The sequence below is a fragment of the Mastigoproctus giganteus genome, chromosome 12, assembly GCF_048544385.1.
Source record: "Mastigoproctus giganteus isolate SK-2022 chromosome 12, ASM4854438v1, whole genome shotgun sequence".
Classification (NCBI taxonomy): domain Eukaryota; kingdom Metazoa; phylum Arthropoda; class Arachnida; order Uropygi; family Thelyphonidae; genus Mastigoproctus; species Mastigoproctus giganteus.
The window spans coordinates 115,370,518-115,384,387 of record NC_143586.1 but is presented as its reverse complement, the minus strand read 5'-3'; the positions used below and the strand labels follow the sequence as shown (position 1 = coordinate 115,384,387).

General features: G+C 38.5%; 1 protein-coding gene across 1 annotated transcript in view; it reads right to left on the bottom strand.

Moving 5' to 3' along the window:
* The window catches only part of LOC150077356 (xylosyl- and glucuronyltransferase LARGE1-like), a 1,505,345-nt gene extending 1,495,509 nt beyond the window's left edge, over positions 1-9,836 (bottom strand). Inside the window, exon 1 of the mRNA XM_090385866.1 lies at positions 9,679-9,836. The gene's annotated coding sequence lies outside the window, so the exon portion shown is untranslated. The remainder of the gene's footprint in view (positions 1-9,678) is intronic.
* Between the last annotated feature and the right edge of the window lie 4,034 nt (positions 9,837-13,870).

Genomic DNA, 13,870 nt, shown 5'->3' with positions numbered 1-13,870 from the left:
TTATTCTACCAGCAATACAGACATAAGTAAAAATATAACTAAAAATAATAGAACATACCGTATTATGGAATTGAATAGAAAAGACTGGCCATTATGCCCCATCTCGTCAGTGGACCACCAGGCCATAATGGTCAGGACACCACTGCATTTCGAATGCTAAACAAATCCGTGCCGCGGCAGAATGATACTAAGATCAAACTGCAGATGCAACAGATTTGCATAACGGTGGTCCATATGCAGTGTTGAAATAATAGGACAGAAAAAGTAATACTCACATGGAAGAAACCACACTACTGAATAGAAAAACATATATAGTCATTGATCACTGAATTATGACCATCTTATCTATAATTGGACTATGCCGCATAGTTCCCATTATAAAAAAACCGACCGCCAGAACAGTGTAGCAATTTGCATCTGTTCGTGCAAATCAGAGTAATAAAGTTGGTTGCAATTATGGGAGGTAGTAAAGGTATCACGTAGTTTCAAAAGGGCATGATTGTGGGAGCGCCTGCATCGGGTGCTTCAATATCGGAAATGGCACGTCTTGCCCATTTCTCACGGTGTACAAAGAATGGTGTCGAATGGATCAAACCACCTTCCGCCAATAGAACTGTAATGGATTACGCAGGGTAGATGTTCGTGGTGAGCGAAGGGTGCAGCGCGTTGTACGGGCTCAATGATAGGTCATTGTGCGACAAATAACGCTGCAATACCATATGGGGAATGACGATGCGTCGCACGTTCAGACGTATGGGGATTCCACAGGAGAATACCCAAGATATATCCTCTATGGCGAATGCTGTAGTGTCAACAACAAGCTGGTTGGACAATGGATGACTGGAAACGCGCGTGCTGGTCGGATGAGTCCAAATACCTGGTGCAACACACCGACGGACCCCTTCGTATGTGGCGCAAGCAAAGCAAGTACATAGACCCATCGTGCATAGTACCCACTATCCAGGTAGGTGGCGGTGGTTGCTTAATATGGGGAATTTTTTCTGGCAAGAACTAGGACCCATGGTGCGTGCGGACCAACGTTTCACTGGTGAAATCTACCAGCAGCTCTTAGGACCAGTGCACCCTGCCATGAATTTTTTTTTTTTTTTTTCATAAAATAAAAAACGTATGCACAGCTTATTCGCAAATTTAGTCCAAAGTTTGAGATTTTTCCTTATCTTGCGGCCAAAGGAAATAATAAAAAAGTTACATTTTTATTAACGTCAGCATTTTTATTCGTCCGTCTGGCAGTAGCCTGAAAGGAGTATTTCGTCTGTTACTGATAATTATTAAAACGTAACTTGTGTTGCTGTGTGCTGCAGAAAAAATTAGATTTTTTTTCTCTTCTGGAAATGTTTGGCCTTTTAAAAAGGCCACAATTCACTCAAATATCAGAATCGTGTGATATTTGAAGAACTGAGAAGATAACAACGATGCCGGTTACTGTTCAGTTGAAATTGAACCCATGACAGAAATTTCCAAAGCCTGATTCGTAAAGCACGAGATTATTTCTTAAGTTTGCTTCCCTTAGTAGTAAGTGTAATCTGGAAGGTACCTCTCAAAGTTACTGAAAATAAATCAAGAAGCAGAAAAAACATTGTGTTATAGGTAGAAAATAAATTCATATATATTTTTTTTCTTTTCATATCATAAAAAATGGATGAGTGGTTTATTAAAGGGTGCAGGATATTCGAGAAAATACGCTACTTCTGGTAGATTATTTTGTACACAGAAAGATACTGATTAACCCCTTTAACCTGCAAAGGAGAATCCCTTTAATCTTCTCCTGGACGACAAATTTTGTGATGTTCCATCTGTTTTTTCTCTGGAACGTAGATGTCACATATATAGCTAAATATGTCAGGATTATTTAGGCACTGCTTCGATGCCATATGAGCGACAGTCTGAAATAGATACAAAAATTTGCATTACAGAAGAAAAAAAACACAAAACTGCGGGGAAACTTATAAAAGTTACAAAAAACATAATAATATATAATAATAGATGAAAAACACGTTTATGATGAATAAAAATGGATGCCTTTCATTAACAGATAAAAATAATTTTTCCATAATCCAAAAATATCATTTTGGATTAAGGTCACAATATGAATATAATGTTTTGTTAATCCAAAAATGGAAAACTTTTGGATTAAGCAAATAATACTATTAACATAAAAACAAAACCACGGCAGACCAATGTAATCAGTTTCCCACTATTATATACATTTTTCTTAATTTTAAAGGCTAATAGAAATTACTGTGCCTGGGGTTTTCACTACACGTTCTCTCCGAATGGTCATTTTCACAGACTTCACAACTTTTTGAATATGTCTTGACACGTTTTGACAATCGAATCATTACATACATGATGAACATATGTCATAAATATGGATTCTTGCTTCTCGCTTGCATAAATTTAGTGATATTACACAACGTTCTGTAACTTCACGCTGTTCATTACGGAAACACAGGCGGTGGACTTGAACGTGCATGCTGATAAAATTGCACAGTCCTTGCATAACTAACTTGTAACGTTTAAAAAATCTCGATAATGGTTGTTTGCTTTCATTTTTATCAGCTCAAGTATCCGGATTTTTATACAGTTTCTTAATAACCAGTAAAATATATATATAATCTTACTTGAAAAGCCTGCAAGCAAAGGTATAGGCGCTTCTGCGCCAATGTCCCGTCATCATTTTTACAGACAACGAATTGGTGCTCCATGTGCTTTCAAATGCTACTGAGAAAGGGTCGGCAACCTGCAGCACATGGGAAGATTTCATCAGGCTGCCACAGAGCTAGTGGCGCTTAACATTTCTTATATGTAACCAGTAAATCTAAACAGGTTTATTTTTTTTTCTTAAAAGAAAATCAACGTCTGCCGTTGGAAGAGTAAATGGAATTTCAGCATTCCGTGCTCTTCTTTGAGACGCGTGGAATGTCTGATAGCGCAACCATTACGATTCGGAGCATGGCAATTCACGAGAAAACTGAAAAGAGAATTAAGGTTTCAGCTGTGAGAAATTCTACTGCACCCTTGTAACCACTTTGTAATACAGCTGATGACGGTTTTAATAATCTGGACTTCTCTGTACCTGTGCAGCATCAGTATGATGGTGCTACAAACTTTGCTAAAATAGGTAAAGGATAAAACAGTATATACACTGTTTGATGGAATTTTTAAATGTGTTGTTCGCCTACATGAAATGGTCCCAGGTTCTCTTTTGTTTTTTAAATACCTTTAGAATACAAGGGGTTTAAAGATACACTATGCATCGTCTGAAGTGCCTTTGGGCTATCCACATGGATTTCAAGTCAACCCCCGTGTTGTCCCTGTCTAGCATCAGATTAACGTTTTACGTAGGTGTTCACATCTGTTCAACTCGAGAAGATGCAATGCAACTTCTTTAGTTGATGAACTCTTGAACTGCATATTATTTTTATTTTCGATGACCGTGTGAATAGCCTCATGACATTTAACAGCCCTTAATGTCTTAAGGGCTGTGCTCCGTACGGACACGTTGGCCTCATTCTGTTTGTTATCTGCATTAATGTCTTATGAAGTGGAACAGACACATCGATAGATTGATCACCCCGTAGCGAGTCGCTCTATACCCACCATGTCAACTAAATGTCGTTTACGATCTTGAGTAATGGCGCTGGTAAATACGAGTTAATACACTCTTATAACTTTCAGTTTTAGGAAGTTTCAACTTACTTAAAATAATAAGGAACAACTAAGTAACTCTTTCCAAAATATTATCAGGTTTTAAGCCCCCCACCAAAACTTCCTCCTTAAAAGCGAACATTACTAGCTAAATCCTTCAAACTAATAGCAATACGCCATTCATATAATTAATATTATTTCTTTTGATAAAAAACTGATCGATAAAAAATGACAGCGACTGTTAATCTTTATATTTATTTAATATAAAGAAAAAAAATAAAGTTAATGGGCTATATGTAATAAAAGCTAAATAACCTAGAATAACAAGAATCTTAATTTCTTTTCTGAAATCAAGAATTTTTTTTTTCAAGAGTTCAAAATCACTTTTTTCATCTAATCATTGTACAAGTTTCGTTCTTCTTGAACAAGTTTTGAAGGCATCTTTGGACTCGGGGGAGATTCCGTTGGATTGGAGAAGTGCCAATTTATCGGCAATACATAAAAGCGGTTCTGAGAATTTGGTAACTACAGGCTGGTCATCTGACTTCAGTGGCAGAAAAAATCTTAAGAGGCAATGATTAACATTGCAATCTAGGGACATTTAGATAGATATGGCATTCTGAAGGACCCACAACATGCCGCTGTTAAGGAAAATCCATGCTTTACTAACTTAGTAGGCTATTTTAATACAGCATTTTGTTTTTGTTTTCAATGACCGTGTGAATAGCCTCATGACTCGTGAGCTGTATTTAGGGAAATGTTTCGACAGTTTATTTGGAATTTAGCAAAGCATTTCACTCGATCCTCATAAGAGGGAGCTGTATAAGCTTAAACGGGTTAGGATTACTGGTAAGATTCTAAGATGGATTGGTGGATGGCTGCAGAGCAGAAGGAAAAGGGTTGTGATTAATGAATATTCTTCAGATTGGTGTAACGCCAGGAGCGGGTCCCTCAAGTATTAGTTCTTGGAGACCACTGTTATTTCTCATTTTCATAAATGATATCGACGAAGGGATAGAAGGCGTGAAAACCTGCAGATTACGTAAAGATTGGCAGAGTCATTTATGATCAGTGCCTAGCGCGCCTTCAGGATGACATGAGCAGACTTCAAAGATGATCAGAGAAGTGGCAGCCATGTTTTAATTCTGCTAAATGCACTTGCGGGTATAGCAACCACTAATAAATTACACACTTGGTGGGAGTTACAATACGGGCATATTTGAAGTTTTCTGAACAGTATAAACAGGCAGCCAGAAAAGCCCATGGTGTCCTATCGAACGTTATTTTATAGTCATAACCCACTATATAAGGAAATTGTCAGACCACATTTTGAATACTCTGTTCGAGTATGGAGACCTCATCTGAAAAAGACATTGAGCTTCTTCAAAGGGTCCAAAGACGGCCAACTTGAATGGTGAGATCGGCAGAAGGACGACCGTATGAGAAAAGACTCCGACTGTGTGGGCTACAGAGCTTGGCAACCAAACACCTCAGAGGTGACCTGATTGAGGTTTATAAGGCTCTGAGAGGGATTAGTAAAATGAACGAAGGTAGCATTCTCACCGTTATAAATAATTCCAGAAGTAGAGGTCATAAATTCAAACTACAGGGCGTGAGTTTTAGATTAGATTGTAGGAAGTTTTTTTTTTTTTTTTTATTAGCCAGCGAGTCGCTGATTGCTATAACAAGTTGTCCTCGCAGGCAGTTGAGGCTGACAGTTTGAATAAATTCAAAGGTCAACTGGATAGTTACATGTATGAGGAGGGAAGCACATAATTTTTGAACAGGCTTCAGGACTGGTCAAATAAATGGCAACTATGTTTTAATACTATGCATGACTTTACACTTGGGACTATGATACAGGCAGACATGAAGTTCTGACTAGGGGCAAGTCCAATTGATGGTTTATAGAATGACTGCTTGAAGAGAGGTCATAACTCCACTATATAAAGCAATTGTAAGAATACAAGTAGAAAACTAGAAAGTAAGGAGGCCACACCTATATTCAAGAAGTTTGTCAAAAGGTGTGAGCGTAGTGAAAGGTGGTGATTATCCCTTTATATAAGGCCACGCCTTGAGTACTGCGTAAGGTCTGGAGGCCTTATTTTAGGAAGGATAAAGAGCTGTTTGAGCGAGTACAGAGAAGGGCAACAAGATTGGTGAGGAGAACGAAAGGGTGGTCTTACCAAGAGAGGCTTAAGTTCTGCAAATTGCAGCGTCTGGAGCCTAGGCACATGTGAAGTGATGTGATTGAGGTATATAAAGCCTTGAATGGGTTGAGTAAGCTGAATGCTGATGGAATTCTTCCTCTTGCTCAGATTACGAACCTGAGGGGGCATAAATTCAAATTGAGGAAAGACAGTTAAGAACAGATGCCCAGAGATTTGCCTTTAGTCAGCGGGTGGTTAATTGCTGGAATAAACTTCCATCTGTCGTTGTGAAAGTTGATAGCTTAAATAAATTCAGGGAGGAACTGAACAAACTTTTAGAGGGAATGGATGTGTGAAATTGTTTTTTTTTTTCTCTCTCTCTTTTTTGGCTGATGCTCCATAAGCTTGGTTTCTTGCATCGCATGCCTCTACTACCACTATTACTATATTATGGCCTCAGAGACATTATAAGGAGTTTTCAGGACTGTCTTGTCCTTTCATAGCCAGCAGAATTTAAACTGCTTAGGTAACGCAATGGTCTTAATGCTGAACAGAAGAACGAACTTTGCTTTTGTTGCTTTGACATTGCAATACTTTCAAACAGATAACCTCGACAAAAGGTTAACTGGTAATTTGTTTAAAAGATGAGACACTATTAAGGCAGCGTGTTTCAGGACTATCTGATTTCCCCCATAAGATGTTAGGTGATTTTAATGACAATAATTAGAGAAAAGAATTGTAAAGAAGTTCAATGTCAGCAGTCATGCAGTATATAAATTCTGAGCTTTAAACTTATAATTTTATGAGGTAGCTGTTTGAAATTAGTACAATACCTGAGCAGCTCGTAGCAAAGCAAAGCATGTTCTGCTGTTGAGCACGAAGACTACTACATTATCTAAGTTTAAATCCTGCTGTCCGCAAAAAAAAGGAAGCACACGAAAAGACCACCAACTTCTTGTAACATGCAGTTAATTTTTTTATAGAGCAAAACTTCTTAGCAAGATTTCCTGGCGCTATACGCCAATATTAATTTTATTTTATTTATTTTATACACAGTTGAAGGCTAAAGATCATTCGTTAGGTGTCCCCTTCCCTCTCATTCCGTATACCTATCCTCCACATAATTTGTCTGCCGACTGCTTACGTAGGCAGTGTGTTTCTTAAGTCTGTTGATGAGGAGTAGAATTTTAGTGTGAATGCGTTGCAGAATAGCTAGTTAATGCACTTTGACCCGCCTTAAAATTCTTTCTCTATAATAAAGCAGGCATATCCTGCTTGCGGCCATGTAGGCAGCTCTACGTGTTATACTCCATCCCTCCCTGAGCTTAAAACTAGCACATCATAACCTGATTTTTCAAATTTGTAGAAGAAATCCTGGAGACCGCCTCGAAACATAAGAATACCTTAATCCTTTTTAGTAATATTCATTTTTCTATATCGCTTTCGTATGATGTTTTATGTATCTCCTTCAACATTTAAATAATATAATAATATTATTAGGCTGCATTCACACACGTGGCGCTGCATATTTTCCGAAACAACCAATAAAACTAAACAGTTGTGGAGGGTCATTAGTTAGTCTTTATTCGAAAGTGTCCGCTTCATTATTCTTTATTCGAAAGTGTTCATTATTCTTTATTCAAAAGTGTGATTGAGGTATATAAAGCCTTGAATGGGTTGAGTAAGCTGAATGCTGATGGAATTCTTCCTCTTGCTCAGATTACGTCTGAGCAAGAGGAAGAGGCAGAGGAAGAGGAAACGGCGTCTGACAAACTACGTTTCTTTTTTTTTCTGTCATTTCTCTGAATTTTTGAGTGTGTGAAAGCAGCCTTACCGTATAACCATGTAAAAAGAATGTTATTAGCATCGTGTAATAATAACGTTGGACTTTATTATTTAATTATTATGTAAAAAAAAATAATGAAAGGTAAAGAATGAACCTGTTGTTATTGTTGGGTTTTAGAAGCATCAGGAACTAAGGCCATATTGCTCAGTATATATATTGTCTGTAAATTACGCGTGTTCTGCGGTGATCGATTTTCTATTTGCTGGAAGAAAAACCATCTACCCTCGCCTGAAACCGACTAACTCAGCCACGTTTCGAAAAAAGGCCCATAAAAAATTACTCACGCCTTCGACGGGACTCGAAAGGTCTTTTCCACCCAATGCGGGGAGGACGGCAATTCTACCTAATGTGCTATTCAGTTGCTAGCACAGTAGGTAGAATCAGCTGTCCTCCCGACGAGGGCTGTGAAATTGTAAGAATCAACGTTTATGAACAAAATTAAATCCTGTTTGAAACGCACACCTTCGGCACTTCTATGTTTTGGTCCCTAGACATTAGAGGATTTACGCACCTGCACTAAAGTTAAAGCTCACATCTAAGTGACTCGCAATTTGCGCTAAACCTTTATTTCTTATTTCGCGATGAAATTTTAATCCTTCCGTGATTCACGAGGCGTCTGACAGACTACGTTTCTTTTTTTTTTCTGTCATTTCTCTGAATTTTTGAGTGGAACCGTATCCACGCATGCAATCTTCCCTATCAATTAACTCTAAAATGTCACTAATCGGGAATACCAATAAATGTGAGAAGCACTTTTCCAAAATGAAAAAAAAATCAAATTAAAAACAAAACTGAGGTTGACAGACTACAAACTCACAAAATAACTTACGAGTAGCCACAATAATTAATTCTCGAAACTCTGGCACGCTTTTGAAAAATGTCCAAATCCAACAATCGCATTAATAAAGATTTCTTCATTTCTCGCGTTATTCTGTAAAACTTCACGTCGCGATTTGTTACATATATTTCTATTTAATGCGTGTTAACAATATTTCGATTGCAATATCCCTAAATGGTTTTAGCAATTACCCTCGTTATTAAAAAAAAAAAAAAGCGCTTTGTACATATACACGAAAATATCGCACACCACATAACTATTATAAACAAATGATAAAATTATATATATAAAATTTTCAACCAGCAATCAGATGAAGAAGGATTTCCCACCCCTAACTTACACAAATCTGGGTTTGCGGAACTTTAATGCTAACTTTAGTAACTGTCAAAGAATACGGCTCGAGAAAATCCATAAACCTTAGGAGATGCAGATCTTCGCTTTAAAATGTAGGAAAGGAATTGTATTCATTACGACTTAATTTTTGCAAATTTATTTTAAAAATTTGCCATCCATCCGAAATATTACCCTTCGTGGGCCAAACATCCCCCACAACCCACCCTCCCGATTCATAATCGCTGGTTTAATAGAAGAGCTCGTCTCCAACACGAAATTCGTTATTGACTAATCTGATAATAGACCCCACTTCTCCCTAACTTCCATGTGTTTTGCTCTTTAGGTGCCGCAGTTTCCTGCATTGCAAATGCACCACATTAGGCCCAAAAATCTGTATAACGAAACTTAGTAACGTAGTCTCCAGCGAAAACACAGTCGTTGTAAATGATAAACATCCCGGCAGCCTAAGAGGTGCCTCTCAGTGCTATAGTGAGTACCGATCTTGATAACACACTTCTTCACTTCCCCGAACCCTCTCAGTCATTCACGTGATACACCAAACGATGAGAACTCGCAATACGTCACCGTTCGGTGTTTTCCACTTACTAATTGCGGTAAAATTTTAATTAACAGCGAGGGATGTCGCAAAGACATTTCGCCGTACCTCGTCTAATAACCGAACACATCCTTCGCATGTCCATAGAGAGAAAGAAAGAGAAGTTCTCGCGCAACGGCGGGCAAGGGACAACTCAGAAACATCAGCTGAGCGGAGCACTGTCGGATAACTATTCGCATACTCGCAAATAATAGGACGTAGGTGTAAACAAAGCGATCCGACCTACCTGCAGTGCGTTCTTCAGATTCCAGAGGCCGAGGCTGTCTCGTGAATGCAGATTCCTTCGCTTTGGAGTATTCCCGACAACAGATTGCTTTTCGCCGCCTTATCGAAACAAGGCCGGGCCAGCTCAGCCACGATAAAACGTCTGCACGCGGAACACAAACGCGTTCAATGGCTTCTGGCGTCTTCATGGCTCCCTCGATCTCGAGTTGGGAGAGGCTATTTTTAAACGAGGGGTGATAGTCAGGATGGATGAAACATGCCAGAATGCAGCTGTTGTTAATCAGTTCTATCTCTGCGATATCTACTGTTTCGCAAAGCGTCGCTTATAATTTAAATGACACGCATATATATGCGCAAGTGGCTTCATATTACTGCACATTTTGACGTTTATTTATTTATTACCGTTATTATATCCAGGCCCGAGGATGCATAAGTACACGTGCCTTGGGTAATCGGGATTCAAGCCTGTGACTGCTAAATACGGCGCTGTTTCTTGTATTCTCTCTGTCTTGTGAACTCCTCCTTCAGTTGATACTGACTAACCGGTCAGTATCAACTGAAGGCTAACCCCACTGCAGAGGACCAAAGCGGATTTTTTAAGTTAAAAAATGCATGGCTTAGAGGAAACATTGGAAGCGAATGTTCCAAAAAAAGAAGAGAGGAAAAAGAAAGCGCATTCATAGCTTGATCTTGAAAAGTCAAAAGCAGTTGGGAAAGTGTGAAAGAGAGAACTACGACAGAAGCAAAGGTTACGTTATAAGAATTAATTAAAATAATAATGAGAAATTAAATACGAAAAATAATTGGGGAAATCTCTATTAAACTGTCTGAAGGAAATCCTTCAACTAATATTGGTTGCGTAGCCGAACTCTGTTTCTCCGAATTGTATCTTTACAATGACAGACACGTTTTAATTAAACTAACTTCAATACTCGTGTTCTACATGTTGGGCATTGCCTCTTTCTATACGTAGCTATGAGCAAACTAGATTTGCTGCTTACTGCATTAATCTTATTTTGTGGAGGCACTTTTCCACGAGTTGCCTTGGTATTGCACCGCTCTAAATAAAAAAAAAACAGCGCTCCAATAAAGAAGCAAACGGCTTTTTATTTAAACCGTATACCGCTACTACTTTGCTTGGAACTACGCACGGAAAGAGGTTAAATACCACACTTACTTTTTGCAATTACTTTTTATAGCTTTCGTAGCTTGAGACTTTTGTCCCCAATTTAATTATAACTAACTCCAATAACAGTGACAACCCAAAAACAACGGGATTGTGTTAAAAACGTGGACATATGAGGTATGCCGATATATGTTACCCATTCGGATACATAATGGAAGAAAATTATGCCGCAAGAAATGGGACACGACCCTAACCGAAACAGAGCTGAAAGCGCTGATTTGTCAAGCTGCGTGTTCGAATTCCACGTGGAACCGATGAACGCCGTAACGCTCGTGTGAGATTCATTAACCAAATCTGACCCCACATGGCCTCCCCCGGAATATAAACTGAAAATTTATTAAAATTCAAACACTGAGAAGCTAAGCAATATTATTGCGGTTTTCGGGAAGTCTGCATTCAGTAGCAGAATTTAGATAATTCTAATTTCAGTTATTACGTATCGTTATCAAATTATCTTGAATTCCATTAGACAACGCTATCAAAATGTTCTGAATTGTAACGATTCCATTAAGTAACAATATCAAAATGCTTCACACTAGGACGATGAGTAATTAATTTTCGAGGTTCGGAGAAAGAGATTGAAAATAACATAAAACAGACTTCGAGAGTGAAGGATGTGTGTGGTTTTTATCACCAATGCAATTATATTGCAATATTATAAACTAAGTACTTAAGTTACTATTTTAGTCGTTTTTAATATATTTTAGTTTCTTCAATTCCGGAATGATATTTTTATTAGTATTAATAGTGGAAAATTATGCAAAAAAGCAAGCTTATCAAGCTCATACAGCTTGAGAGAAAAAAAAAAAATCACATCATCTGTACTTCCAATAATTTGTCTGATCCTTCCTTAATTTTATTCAAACGAAGAACCGGATGGATATAAATTTACGGTTACATTTATTTAACAATAAATTTATATTTACGGTTCCTCTTCGTCTGTCTCCAAGAAATAGTAAGGAATGCCATCAGCCTATGCATCCTAATAGCTAACATACACTGGTGTGCAAAACTTAAGGACCAACACTATTTCCAAAGGTTAGTTGACGTCTCGCCAGATTATCACCTCGCAAAACATCACTGAAAGGGATCGATATGGCGGTCGAGGCGTTCTCGTCTGGACGTACACAACTCCAGATACTGGAAGGCGGTACTGTAACCGGTGCACGCTACTGTACTCAGGTAATCCTTCCCCATGTGCGTCTTTTCCGAAGTGCCATTGGCCCCAAGTTCGTGTTTATGGATGATAACGCCACAACCCATCGCACTGCAGCTATGATATGCTTTTGGAAAGTGAGGACACTGTGCGTATGGAATGGCCTGCCCTTTCCATCGATCTAAATCCCATCTAAGACATATGGGACGCTCTGGGGAGAGGCCTAGCGGCACGTCCACACCCACTAGAAAATGTTCACCAGCTGAAGATGGTGCTAACATTGGAATGGACGATGTTACCGTAAGAACTTATCAACAACATTGTTCTAAGTATGGACAGGTGCTGCAAAATCTGCATCGACATTAGGGGTGGCCATATCTCCCACTGAGGACCACCTCTTCCCTTTGTTCCATCTTTGGCAGTGATGCATCTGTATCATGGCAGCCAGTGCTATGTTGCCTTTTTGAATAAAGTCCCTCTGTACCGTTTTGTTTTCCTTGTTGTGGACAACGGGAACAAAACGGTACAGAGGGACTTTATTCAATTATTGTTTCCTTCATCATTCCTGTAACTGACGATGTTCCTTTGGTATACTTTTCCCATATCCAGGCCACTCCTATGAGAAACTACAGGTGAAAACCTGACTGGTCTTTAAATTTTGCTCACCAGTGTATATCAGCATACCTAATATAACCACGTTTTTAACAGATTCGCGTTGATGTTTTTGCCTCACTGTCAGAGGAATTAGTTATAATTAAATTCTCACAGTTTACCCGATCCATTTAAAGCCTTAAACATTTCAATCATGTCTTTTGGCAAGTGCCTAGTTTCCAAGCACTGCAATTTGCAGAACCGAAGTCTTTTGTGGTTAGGGCTAATCTGGCCAAGGATACAAAGGGCTAATCTGACTGCTCTGCTCTTCTCTGCACCCGTTCGAAGATAAACATATTTCTTTAAATGGGGTTTCCAGACATGAATGCAGTATTCAAGGTAACCTTTGCCTTATAATGGGATAATAACCTCTTTGACCCTGTTGGAAAAAATCCTGCATATCACTGACAGAACCTCATGAACTGTTCTAGCAGCCTGTCTGCACTGCTCACAGAATTTCATATTGACTGTACATTTACTCCTAGATCTTTTTCGTTCGACACTATCTTGAGTATCGTAACCATCCCATTGGTATGTTATTCTGAGATTACCGCAACTCATATCCAGTACTTTGCATTTATCAATGTTAAACCTCAATTTCAACTTCTCAGCCCATCTGCCTAATTTATCAAGGTATTATAGCAATAGCATATCTGAATTATGTCATTAATCTCTCTGCCAGCCTTGTATCATCAGAAAATTTAGACATTAAACGCCTTCCTCAATATATCGTTTTTTTTTTTTTTTATTTTTGCGCCATGAAAATCGAAATCCTGTTCATTGATCACTCCTCAATGTCGTTAATATACATTGAAAACAAAAGGGTCCTGCTGGACTCCACTATTAGCACTAGTCCAAGAAGAGCAGAGCCCATTAATAACCAAACTTTTTTCTTCTACCATCATTATCCTCAGCAGTAACTTATGGGACAGTAGTGTGAGACAGTATCATGCAATGAAGTGAAAAATTATTTTTTTGCATCCACTTCCCTTTGTTACTATGTCATATTAGCTAATCAGATTGGTCAGACAAGGTGTCCCCATATGAAATCAGTGCTGTGATTGCCATATAACTGTATTCCTGTCAACATGATCCTGCATTATTTCTTTAACCTCTGACTCCCGTTTTGTCCTGAAATAGAAGTCAGTATTACAGGTTTCTAATTACTCACTTCACCCTATTTGTGATTACTCATAATTA